Genomic DNA, 13,491 nt, shown 5'->3' with positions numbered 1-13,491 from the left:
TAGGAGCCAGCACCACTTCCCTTGGAAGTTGGTTCCAGATCCTAGCCGCCCTGTGAAGTAGTTCTTATGGATGTCTAATCTAAACCTACTCTCCAACAACTTGTGGCCGTTTTTCCTTGTTATGCCAGGGGGCGCCAGGGGAAACAAGGTCTCTCCCAAACCCTTCTGGTCCACCCTAGTGAGTTTATAGACTGTCACCAGGTCCCCCTCAGCCTTCTCTTGTGAAGGCTCAACAGGTTCAGGTCCCGCAGTGTCTCACTGTAGGGTCTGCCCTGTACTCCCCGGATCATGCGGGTGGACCTCCTCCGGACCCTCTCAATGTTGTCCACATCCCTCCTGAAATGGGGCGCACAGAACTGGACACAGTTCTCCAGCTGTGGCCTGACCAGTGTTGCATAGAGGGGGAGGATCACCTCCTTGGCCCTACTTGAGATGCACCTGTGGATGCACGACAAGGTCCAGTTACCCCTGCCAACTGTGACCTTGCATTGTCGGCCCATGTTCATCTTGGAGTCAATAATGACTCCAAGATCCCTTTCTGCCTCCATGCTCTCAAGAAGGGAGTTTCCCATCTTATAAGCGTGCTGCTGGTTACTACTGCCCAAGTGCAGCATGCTGCACTTGTCAGTGTTGAAGCGCATCCTGTTTTTGCTAGCCCACTCCTGTAACCTATCCAGGTCTTGCTGCAGTCTTTCCCTCCCTACTACTGTGCTCACCTCACCCCAAGTTTTGGTATCATCAGCGAATTTAAACAAGGTGCTTTTCACCCCATCGTCCAAATCGCTGATAAAGAGATTGAACAGTGCGGGCCCAAGGACCGAGCCCTGGGGGACTCTGCTGCCCACTTCCACCCAGGTCGAATATGACCCATCCACCACCATGCTCTGAGTGCGATCCTTCAGCCAATCTGCAATCCATCTGACTGTGTAGGCATCAATGCTACAGTCACCCAATTTCTTAATGAGGATGGGGTGGGAGACGGTGTCAAAGGCCTTACTGAAGTCCAGAAAGACTACATCCACAGCAACACCTGCATCCAAGGGTTTTGTGACCTGATCATAAAAGGCAATCAGGTTGGTCTGACATGACCTGCCCCTAATGAAACTGTGCTGTTTGCCCTTGAGCATCATCTCTGAGGCCAGCCCATCACAGATGTGCTCCATGATGATCTTCTCAAAGAGTTTCCCTAGGATTGAGGTAAGACTGATGGGCCTATAGTTGCCTGGGTCCTCCCTCCTCCCTTTTTTAAAGATGGGGACCATGTTGGCTACCTTCCAATCATCCAGCACCTGGCCCGAGCACCATGAGCTCTTGTAAAGCCGTGGTGGCCATAACACTTCTTCACATAGTTGTAAATAACCGATGTGATCCCCATTGCTGTTTCCCACTTTGACTCAGAAAAACAGCCATTTTGCTGTTGGTTTCTGAAATACACACACACGCAGACACATGCACACAGTGTGTGTGTAACAATTTTAAAAGTTATATATATAATAGATATGTTCTCTGTTTAGTACAACATGAGGCATATGGATGAAAAGTGCTACACAAAAGTCAAGAATGATCATTAGACAAGGAACTATGCGTAAGCAGCTGTAAATATTACAGGAAGGTAACAGAAAGATGCAATCACTGCCTCACTGTTTGCTGTAACTGGCAGTTCGGATGCAACCAGAAAAGCATGAGTCCAAGAGTTTCCACATGGAAAAAAAAGCCACTGAACTATTTTTATGGTTTTTAGAAGGTTTTTTTGGTTGCATGTTTCCCTGCCTCAGGCAGTAGTATCACCCATTTATTCCCAAGGCTGCTGACCAGCAGGAGACTTCAGGAAAAAACTCTTTACCCACGCCACCTTGCTAACCTATAAAAGACATACACATCCTTTCTTAGGATACCAGCAAGACATTTTTCATTATTCTTTTACATCAGTTTTCCTCTTGCAAACCTACATGTCAATCAGCCCCCCATTTAAACTCACTTATTTCAGGAAGTCTGGGTCTCACAGAACTGTGATCTCTCGACTCATAGTGTCTCCACATTTTCCTGTATTTGAATTGTTGGCATATGTGCATCCTATTGGAGTGGAAGCTCTCTGCAGATGGGAGGGTGGTGTTGTGTAGCAGAATACTGAACACTAGGCATATGATGCAGGAACTTCTGAACTCTAAACCCAGGTCTGACCCGTAAGTCTTTGTTTTTAGGGAAAAATTATGCAGGCATAATAGATCCACTACGCTCTTAGTATAAGTGATTCTTTTGTTTTTGCTTATTTAAAACATTTTCCAAAGCAACATAAGCTAAATTAAAAGAAACCGTCTTGGAATACAAGTATTTACATGGCAGTTTATAGTCACGTGATTATCAGCTCAAGTTTGCATCTGAGTTTACACTGCATAAAATCTTCCCATGCAATGTCTTTAGTAGTTAATTAACCTCTGTGGGACAAATCCTACACTAAGCCATGTGAAACCTAAGTGACATTATATCTGGGGTAAGCAGAGGGAGTTTTCCCATGTTATCATTATTCACAATTTATAATACTTGTAAGACTATGTACCCTAAAAAGCATCTGCAGCAATGTTGCAATGTTAAGTGTTTTTTATTGTGCTATTGCCCAAGAAAGCTCCAACGAGCATCAGGACCCTTTTGTGCTGTACGGACACCTACAAAGACAGAGATCATATTCTAAACTGAAAAGAAAGACAAAGGAATGGAGGAAAAACTGTAACATGCAAGCAGAAGACTGGGACTAGGTATAAAGATTAAGTGATGTACCCAAATCTGCATACACAAACTCTGTGATACAGCTGGAAGTAAAACCCAGCTTTTCTGAGTCTCAGATTAGTGCCTTAACTATAAGCCCATTCTTTCTCTTTAGCAATGCAGGAGAATATGGCAATACAGCTGTAAAAACTTCTCCTGAGCCATCTAGTCTCCTGTTGTCACAGGTACCACATCATATAACTCCCTTTGTACACCTATCAAGCTCCATCTTCAAAGTAGGTAGATGCTGGGCCTCATTGTTCTGATTGGAAAACTGTTTCAGAGCTTCATACCTCTCGTAGAAAAAGTAGGGCTAGAGTGGATCATAGAAAGTCAAATAGTTCAAGCTGCTGCTCGAGGCAGGATCACTTTTATCTAAACCATCCTAGATAAGTGTTTTTCAAACTTATTTTAAAGGAGTGTGCAAACAACCCTTTTGTACAACTTCCAATTAGGATGCCCAAAATATAAAAACACCCTAACTTGCCACAGATACAACAGGGGGACAAGGGACTGTCACTGCAAGAACAGGTGGTTGTTGAAATATGTTTAAGATGTCCAAAGAAGAGGAACATGCAATGGTGTAGGATACACCAAGTGCCCAAGAAGTGTGGGAAAAACACCATTCTGCTTCTCTCCATTCACTCCCCTGATCTACCTAGATACACTATTTAATGCAGTGCTGCACTACCTGGTTCCTGTGACCAAGCAGAGGCAGAGCAGAGCTTTCCCTGAGGCAGCAAAGACTCCTGGTGGGGGGTATCATGGTGTCCCCTCATAGTTGGCATCTGGGGTGGGTGTACCCCTTCCCTCACCCTAGTTATATTACTGGGACCATGGCCCTGCTACAGAGGACTGTTGGGTAAAAGTAATGGTTAGGAACCTTCTAATGTATTGCTTAGATGTGTTTATGACTGGTTTATACCCCCTTCTTGTGGCAACATTGTCCTTGGGCTTAAATGGTGTTAGCCCCCTGCTGTTAATCCCTTGTTGCACTGATAGACACCTTAGCCTTTGTTTTGCTAGGTTGAATGGAGCAAGCTGTTCTAGGGCATATCTATTATCATGGCCGTAGGGTAGTCTGGCCAGGACAGCCTCTAGTACATGCTCTGTCCACCTGCTCCCACGGTTATGCTACAACTCTGGACGCATGTTCATGAGGCTGCTCTGGGATTGCCCCCAGCAGTGGTGTAACTAGGCAGGGACAAAAGGGGCACTAGCCATGGGTGCTGACTTAGGTGGCAATCCTGGCAACCCCTTGGCCCCACTAGTCTTTGCCATGGCAGCTTTGTACTGCCAGTCTGGAGAAGTCAGGCTGGAGTACTCCTGTACTGTCCAGCTAGAGGAGTCATGTTCTGAGATACTCTGGGCAGGCAAGGCCACCCTCTCCTCCCTCTCTTCTGCTCAGGCCTCCTCCCTCCACTAAGGGCAGTTTTGCCCAGTGCACAGTGCTCATTAATTGCAGCTCTGGTCTTCAGCAGCAGTTCTCAAGCATGCTAGAGACTGAGGTTTTGACAAGGGCCACTGAGACATACTGCAGAATGGCCTTACCAGGGTACTTCCAGGTTGCAAGACTGTATGCAGAAGTGGATGGATGAGGTGTGCTTGGGAATGGCTCAGCCAGAATGTACTCTACCAGAGTGCAGATAAGCCCTTTGTCTCCTTTTGCAGTCAGCCTTTCTCCTCCACTGTTCAACCCAGTAGCCTTGTACCTGCTCCAATTTAAGTTTATCTTTAATGGCAGCATCAGACTGATAGCTCATAATCGCCCTGTGATCAATTAGTACATCCTGGTTCCTCTCTTCAGACATTTCTAGCTGCTGATTTGCTGAGCTCCCCTCTTATGTCAGAAGCCTTTCTTATTGGTGCATGACCAAAGATGACCACATCCAGCGGTGGGGTGGGGTGGGGTGGGGAAGGAAGTGGGAAAGAAAAAGAGAGGGAGAAAAGAAAAAGGGAGAAAGAAGAGAGAGGAGCGGGGTGGGGGCTAGGTAACATGGGTATGCAGGTGATTTATAAGCCCAGTCTTTGCCCTGAACAATCTGCTGGAACAGGGGCAGGAGAGCAACAGAGACTGGACACAAGAGGTCCTCATTTTCATGGCCACATGCTTCCTCACTGCCTCTGCCATGCGCTGCTGCTCAAAGGCCAGCACTCCACTCTGGACCGATGACCTCCAGGATGGACGGTCACAAGCGATTTGCTCCCATGACTTCGGGTTGATCCCAAAACTCTTTAGGGACATCTTTAGGATGTCCTTGTACCGCTTCTTTGGTGCACTGCGAAAGTGTACTCCATTTGACAGTTCACCATAGAAGATTTTCTTTGGCAGGCGAGTGTTGGGCATTCTTAAAAGGTGGCTGACCCGTGTTAGCTGCATCAGTTTCAGTAGGGTGTGGATAATGGGGAGAGCTGATCTTCTGAGCACCTCAGTGTCTGGAATCTTGTCCTGCCACCAGGGCTGTCCCTGGCAGGGGGGACAAATTGGGGCCTTCGCCCCAGGCCCCATCCTCTGGGGGGCCCCGTGGAGTGGGGCAGAGCAGCAGCAGTATGGAACTGGGCAGAGTGGCAGCTTCGCATCCAGTCGCTCGCTACCCCTCCACCACTGTCAATGCTGCCCCTACCAGTGGTGGTGGCAGCTTCTAGGGGTCAGAGCCATGGGAATGGAGCTGGGGTGGGGCCATGCATGGGATGATTTGCCCAGGGCCCCATACCACGCTCAGGTCAGCTCTGCCTGCCATTTGGTCTTTAGTATCTTTCACAGGCAGCACAAGTGGAAGTGGTTTCTTGGCATGAAGCTGGTAGACAGTCCGGGTTTTGCAGGCATAAAGGAGGTTGGGAGAATGATGGCTTTGTAAACCTTCAGTTCCACTGACATTCTGATGCTTCTGCAGTCCCAGACCGTCTTATGGAGTCTGCTGAAGGCCACGCTGGCTTTTGCTAGTCACACATTGATTTTGGTGTTGATGTGGGCAGCATGGGAGAGTATGCTGCTGAGATAGGCAAATTTGTTGACCATTGACAGTTATTGGCCTTTAACTGAGATTCCTGGGGAGTTGTGCCAGGCGCAGGTTGAAACATCACTTTGGTATTCTTCATGTTGATAGTGAGTCCAAAGTTGTCGCAGGCTGATGAGAATAGGTCCATGGACCATTGCATGTCAGCCTGTGAGCCTGCACATAATGCACTGTCATCAGCAAAGCAGAACTTGTGAAGCATAGCTGTCTGGGCTTTGGAGCTTGCTTGGAGCCTGCGCAGGTAGCATGACAATGTAAGCATTTTTAATATTCCAGTTCTCAAGATCATCCTGTCTATTTTGTATGCAATTCCTTCTGTTGATTGACAGTACTTCCCAGCTCTGTTTCAAAAGCAGATTTCATCAGTGCATTCTCACTTTTTGTACAAAATAAACCTCCAAAACTGGGATACAAAATCCAACCCCAAAACTGATCTTTGAGAAATTCCACAAGTAAATTCCCAGTAGTCCAATACTTCCCCTTTCAGCTCCATGTTGCTATTGCTTCTTAAGCCAGTTTTTGCCTGCCTTACAATTCGTATACTAATCTCCATCATCTTCAGCTTTTCTAATAATTTCCTTCATGTGGCACCATGTCAAATGCTTACTCAAAGTCCAGGTAAATCAGATCTACTATATTTTCTTCATCTAGAGAACCAGTTATCTTATAACATTGATAAAATTATGTGGTATATTAGCCAAATTTCTGTTTAACTCCACATCTTTAACTATTCTTTCCTTCAATATTTTGTTGCAAAGCCTTGTATAGTATTGAGATCAGATGAACACGCCTGTAATTCTTCTCTTAAATATAGTATTTTTAATTAATTCCAAATGTAGCCTTCCTCCATCCCTGGTGAATTTTAAAGCCTTGACTAATTTCAGTACTATGTGGCTTTCATGTTCACTATTAGATTGTCTATGCTGGTGGTTGGTTCTTAGCCTTGTTAAGGTGAAGGCATCCCTTGTTAAAGACAAGGGGCCCCTCCTTAGACTTGAAGCACACTTCAGAAAGTGCCAGTTCTTAGCTTTCACTCCTTTTTTAACTGTAGACAAATAATACAGCTCTTTTTCTGTTGCAAAGAACTCTGAAAGACCACAACAGGTTAGAATGTGTTGAACTCTATGGATTCTTATTTGAAATTGTTGGGTTTATCTTGTAAATCATATTTGCACATCTCACAGTGCTAACATTACATGGCATTCTGTGGCACCCCTCAAAAAATCTCAATGCAGCCCAGGATGCTTCAGCACCCTGATTGAGAATCACTGGTCTACACAATAGTGTAGCCAGAACAGTGCCAGCTGTGCACTGGCACTGGGCATCCTCATACAAGGGGCACCAAATTAAGTGGTAGTAATGTTATATAATACTGTATAAAGGGGTGCTCTACACATGATCTGCACCAGATGCCAAAATGCCTACCTATGGCTCTGGGTCTGCATATATGTTAAAAGAAGAAAAGAAAACCCTGTATTCAGAGCTTCTCAAAAAATGGGTTTTTGTTTGTTTGTTTTTCCCCTGAAACAATGTCACAAAGAACAAGTTTCTAAATTTGCTTGATTTATCATTGTATTTCTAGTTAGAGGGCAGGTGACTAGCCATAAAAAGACAAATGCAAAATACTGTACTAGAAAAACAATGCAGTTGTTTGGTCTTAGAAACATAGAATGAAGATGTGTGATGCTGTCCCTTCAACTCCTACTGCTCACTTCATAATCCTCTTAGCCAAACAGCAAGGCAAATCTGATGTTCATCTTTAGCATGGGCAGAGCTAGTGAATTCATCTTAGCTGAACAGTGGTGCCTCTGAAGGGGAAAAAAGATATACCTCCTGTTACTGATATTTAACATAGCATAAAATAAACCCAAGTGTCATTTATAAGGCAGTAAATTTACTTCAAGGGCTTCTGCAGTTGTCATTAAAGGCTAGAATAACAGGAGCTCAGACCATGCTGGAAGCTGGGAAAGAAAGATGCTATAAATTGGGGAGAGGAAGCAAATCTATGGGGAGTTAATATAGGAAAAAGAAATTAGAATATTTTATTTGAGCCAACTTTTTTGGCTGTGGCTAGGTGGGCTGGTTATCTTGGATGGCTCACTGGGTACTCAAACCTTATATAGCTATAAATGAGCTCCATACTTTTCCTTCTACAGCCCCTGTGCATCCTCCATTCCTCTTCCTTCAGAGTTGATAACAATAATGACAGAAAAGAAGGGCAGAATCATGTTAAGCTGGTGTATTTTTCTTGATGACTCGCTTCTCTTCTTGCCATAGCCAGGCCCAGACCCTGCTCTCACTTCTTCCATGCCATATGGACAAGAGAAACAAAGTGTGAAAGAAAGGAACTTCAGTAAAAGCTGTGTTAACCAGCATTTTAATAACTGGACTACTCTGTTAACTGGACTTTCATGTGGGGGGGAAGGTTGGACACGACCGCTGAACCTCTACCCACTACCCTGTGCTGTCATCCCTCTGTGTGTGGCTGCCACCACCCCCTCTCCATTCCCCCCTATCGCCCTACTTTGTGTCCAGCCAAAAACCCCTGCCTCAGGTAATCAGAATTTTTAGATAACCAGCACCCCCCTTACCCAACTCATGGGGGTTAACAAAGCTTTTACTGTACTATTATTCCTCTTTTTACATATGTAAAAACTGAAGTGTCCCAGGGGGATGAAAGTAGTGGGGCGGAAACCCCTCTTCCACAGTTGGAGTTGTGGTGGGAATAGTCCGCCGCAACTCCAGGGAACCCACCCCTTGAACGGGGTGAACTTACCTTTTTCAGATGTGGCAAGCCAGGGCAAGCTGCAGGGGAAAAAACCTCCCGCACAGTTCATCAGCCACTTTTCTATATGGCTGGAACTGGTGCAGGTGGATGATGTAATGAGAAGACACCGCCTGGATGCGATAAAAGCCAGTGGTGGGGAAAAGGCAGGGGGAACACAGCAGGGAGAAGGCTGCGAGTTCCCCTCCTGGACCAGCCAGGAACCTGCCTGTCCTTGAGGGAAAAGGCTGGGGGAGGACAGGTAGGGGGTCCATTCGCCCATGGAAGAGCACCCAGCATCTGACCCAGGGAGTGAGCTGGGTCCTGGGATCATGCTGAGGAATGTTAGGCACCTTCACACGCAGGACTTATGAGTAGGAAAGAGGCCCTTGGGCCCTCCCTGGAGTTTAAGTTATTTGAAGTTCTTTTGCCTTCATTTCGAGGCCCTACAGGCCAGGAGAAAAGGCCACAGGACTAACGTCAGGGGCTGAGCACCCCAGGGCCCCTCAGTGTCACTGGGCAGATCCATCATTGGGGTTAACCCTGTACCCATGAAGTCCCTTCAGGGTGGATTTATTGAACTGCCATGGGGTCTATGACTGGTGAGCTGTAGACCACGGCGGATAAGAAAAAGGCAGCCAACCAAATCAACATGGTGCCTGACCTCCGAGGTCAAGAGTGTGGGATTGGGGATACCAGAGGCTATGGCATCCAAAAGAGGTAGGACTGACTGTGAGGGAGAGAAGGAGCCGGCGGGCTCCGGGGCTTCGTGCCCAAGTGTAAACCCGCTAATCACGCGCCCGCAGGCCCAAGAAGCTGGGCGGGAACTCACCTTTTCCAGGTGTGCGGAAAAGGGAGGTGCCGGCACGACCAGGGCCAGCATAAAAGAGGGGCCGGGGCCGGCCCGGGGGAGAGAGGCGGAACCAGAAGAAGGCAGTGGAGGAGCTGAAGCCGGTCGGAGCACGCTACAATGGATGCGAGCCATCCTCAAACGCGGCAGGATCCTCTGGAAGAGGGGTAAGCCCCAGTGGGGCTTTTGAGCCCGGACAGCTGGCCTTGCAGGGCCGCGGACTGTTTGTTGCCGCCCGGGAGCGGCTGGAATCCCGCGGAAGCCGGGTACTGTATAGATTCTAATATAAGGACACTCACTGCCTGTGGGAACCGTAGCTCTTGTAAAGAGGGGCGGAGCGGCCACAGGGAGCCCTAACGATAATAGAGGAGCTTGTTGAGAGCTAGAGAAGGGGTTGCAACCCCATGGTGTACAGGGGAATATTGGAGGTCGTCTGCTGAAAGTCAAAGCAGTCACCACGAGCCAGAGAGTCCCTGGCCATAGCATTTGTGTTTACCCTTGCATTTTTTTATGGACAATCTGGGTGATCTACAGACAAGTGGCCTGGCCAGATAGGGAGCCACCACCTGGCGGAACGGGCGAGGGTGTAGGGGAGGCAGAGCCCTCAACCCGGGACCAGCGGGACGCCGAAGAGTCTCATATTTGGACGACACGCGCTGGACCATCTGAACCAATTACATTATCATCAAAGTCATGGCAAGCAAGGCAACCACATGTAAAACGCCCAACCCCAGGTGAGCCGCTCTTGGGCGACCGGTAAGAGGCCCCAACACGGGGAGGTGGTAGTGGCCATATCCCTGACACTGACCAACATCCAACTATTCCAACAGGTTGGCGCATGGCAGGGGTGTAAGGGAGATGGAGCCCCTGGAGCATTGGCCAGCAACGACTCCCAAGGATTTTGCCAAAGGATTTATTCCATGGCTAGAAAACTGGAACGGGTACTTTCTCAGCTCTCAGGCCCAATCAGTTTTCAGGATTGCACAGGTTTAACTTAAACTTACAGTGTCCATACAAAATTTTGCATGGATTTAACTCATCTTAAGCTAAAAACCTTTCATTGTTAACTGAGGCTTTGTGAAAGGGATTTGCTAAATGATCTGCCTCTCAAAATCTTTAAGTCAAGATTGGAAGTCATTTTTATAGAAATATTCTGGTTTAACCCCATGCCTGAGGGCTTCACATAGAACTTCTATGGCTATTGTTATGCAGGAGGTCAGACTGGTTTATCAAAATGTTCTTCACTGGTTTTGAATAATGAATCAGCCTTCACCATGAACATTTCTCCTAACTGTTTGTCTGTAGTATGATTTTTTTAGGCATGGTACAGCTTTTGGCTTATCTACACTGTATCAGCCGTAGAATTTATGGAGGATGGGACTAAGCATGCCCCGCCCACGCAAATCCACAGATGCACTTAAGAGCTGGAAGTTCATCAGTCAGGGGCCTCCAGACTCATCCCTGGAATCTGCTGTCAGACTGACTGGAGATTGAGGGCTCAAGAGCAGACACTGGGGATAAGTCTAGAGTAGTCTCATAGGCAGACTTCCAGCCCTGGAAGTATATCAATGGACTCAAGTGGATGGGAAGTAGGCATGGTGGGTGATGTCCTTCCCACAAACTACTGTTGACCTGGCAGAAACAAATCTGGAAAATATGATTAACATTTTACAGTGTGGTTGAACCCTGATGCATCAGCCCAAATTGTAGCAAAATTGTAGCCTGTTTTAAGAAGGAAGTCTGCTGGTCCTCCAAGTGCTTCCTCAGTAAAAAAAGGGAAGTCAGGAATTTTTCTCAGATTAATAATCAAATAGGTCAAACTCCCTTTAAAAAATAAACTTTTATAGATTATATATTAATTTCTTTTGTGGGTTCCTTTGAAAATCCCAGAAGCTGGTTTGTGCCTTGAAAACACTCATGGCTTTTCAGAGAAACTAAAAATCACTGATTGGTTTTTGGAACAAATTTTACCCAAGGTTCAGCAGAAAGTCCACATCTGGAATAGTGGCACCAGGTCTGGAGCCTGCCATTGTGTCTGAGTAGAGTCCTGGCCCAATGAGGAGCCTGACTGAAGTAATCACCTGCAGGTCAAGGACCTTCATACCCATTCCTGCTGTATCAACAGAAGATTTCACAACGAATACAGTGTTATATTTTTAACCGTTGGGAAATATGAAACCGCTCTTCTTTAAAATATAAAGCAACCACTGAAATAAATTTCTATTAACAATGATTTGCTTATTGGTAGCATAGGTGCTCAACCTGATGGTTGCAAAAAAGTTTCCAGAGACAAAAGGCCACTCCTTTTCTTTTCTGGTTGATGGGAGACTGGTCTAGAAACATTTTTCTGTGTGGGGTCACAGTACAGGAAAAGTGGAGAACCACCTTGCTCTTTTCATCACAGCATTCTGAAGAGGCATACACAAAATTGGAGCATTATATAGTAAAATAAGGAGACTCAGCATGTTTCTTGAGCACACAGGTCATTTCAATATAATTTATAAAGTGCCCTTCTTTAAAAGGACAATTCTGGGAAATAGTTTAAGAACTTTTTTTTTAAAATGTTTTGGAGCAAACCCCAGGCTCTGCTTTCCACTACCCCCACACCTTTTCTCCAGAGGTAGGAGAGAAAAAGAGAGAGAAGCAGGGGAAGCCACAAATGTCTTTTAAATAAAATGTTATTAAAAACCTCGAACCGTTTAAAATAAAATTCTTCCCTTTTTATGCCTGAAGCATGAAGTTGATTCTGAACTTTTATTTTTATTTTGTTTTCAAGTGGCTGTAAATCAATCCCATCTGAACAACTCAAGGTAAACTGTGTTCTAACATTGCCAGGTTGGGGCAACTACCAGTATATGGTCCCCAGAAACGGCAAATGTGTTTTTTTTTTTTAGAGCCCAGCTCTCCAGCAAGCCCTGAGTAGCTGAAGGCCTAACACAGGGATAATCAACCAGGGTGCTGTGACACCCTGGGGTGCTTCGAGATCCTTCCAGGGGTGCTACAGAGCACCATGTAATGTTATCACTGTGGTGTGCAAACATGATTCACAAGATAAACCCCACTGTATCAAATAAGAACCCACAGTGTTAAAAAATGCTGACCTGTTGTGTAGGCCTGTGCGAGTAGGCAGCTCTTCTGTCCGGCTTTGGATCTGGCTGCTTCGGATGCCAGAGACCCGATTTGGAGCTCCGGACTGGGTTCCCGCTTTGATCTGGCCAAAACAGCTCCAAAGCTTCAGAGCAGCCTTGGAGATCCAGCCATAGGGTATTATGGGGAATCAATAAAATAGCTATAACTTTGTTGTTTTTTGATTGATTTGGATGAAACTTGCAGAAGTGGTAGCCTCTAGTGAGAGCATGAAGCCTACCAAGTTTCAAGAAGACTGGTGCAGGGGTTCAGGGGGAACTGTGCCCCAAGTTCTTTAAAGCAAAACTCGTGTCACATGTACGTGTTACAACACAGGGGGGGTGAAAACTACAGGCGTGGTAGCCCCTGATGAGGCCAAGAAGCCTGCCAAGTTTCAAGAAGATTGGTACAGGGGTTTGGGGTGACACTGTGTGTGTTAAGGCACAGCAGGGTGAAAGCTGCAGGCGCAGAATCTTTTCTGAAGCGATTTGAAAGCTCCAAATCCATTCGGAAAGCCTAAAACTTCCAGTGATTCGATCTGGATGCTTAGATTCGGCCTCCAAATCATCCGAATCATCTCCGAACCTAAATCATGATCCAAAGCTTTGCACAGCCCTACTGTTGTGTTCTGAGTTCTTTGTAACAGAATAATAGCCATATTGTATTCTATAGTCAAAAAAGGAGTGAAAACTAAGAGTTGACATTTTCCAAAGGGTGCCTCAAGTCTAAGGAGGGGCTCCGTGTGTCTAAAAGAGGTTGAGAAACACTGGCTTAAGAGTGTCTTTTCAGAACAAATTCCCATTTTGGTTCCAGAACGGGAGAAGAAAAATGCTTGAATAGTGCAGAGGAAGAGAGGTGATATCATGCCCTGTAACCAAAATGTCCTGAGGATATAACCCTCCCCCTCCTCCCCCCAACACACACACACACTCCTTGGGGTAGGGGTTGGCAAAGGATTGAATGAAGCGTGA

This window comes from Crocodylus siamensis, chromosome 2, assembly GCF_052110815.1.
Source record: "Crocodylus siamensis isolate JL-2025a chromosome 2, ASM5211081v1, whole genome shotgun sequence".
NCBI classification, from domain to species: Eukaryota; Metazoa; Chordata; order Crocodylia; family Crocodylidae; genus Crocodylus; species Crocodylus siamensis.
This window is presented reverse-complemented; position numbering follows the sequence as displayed.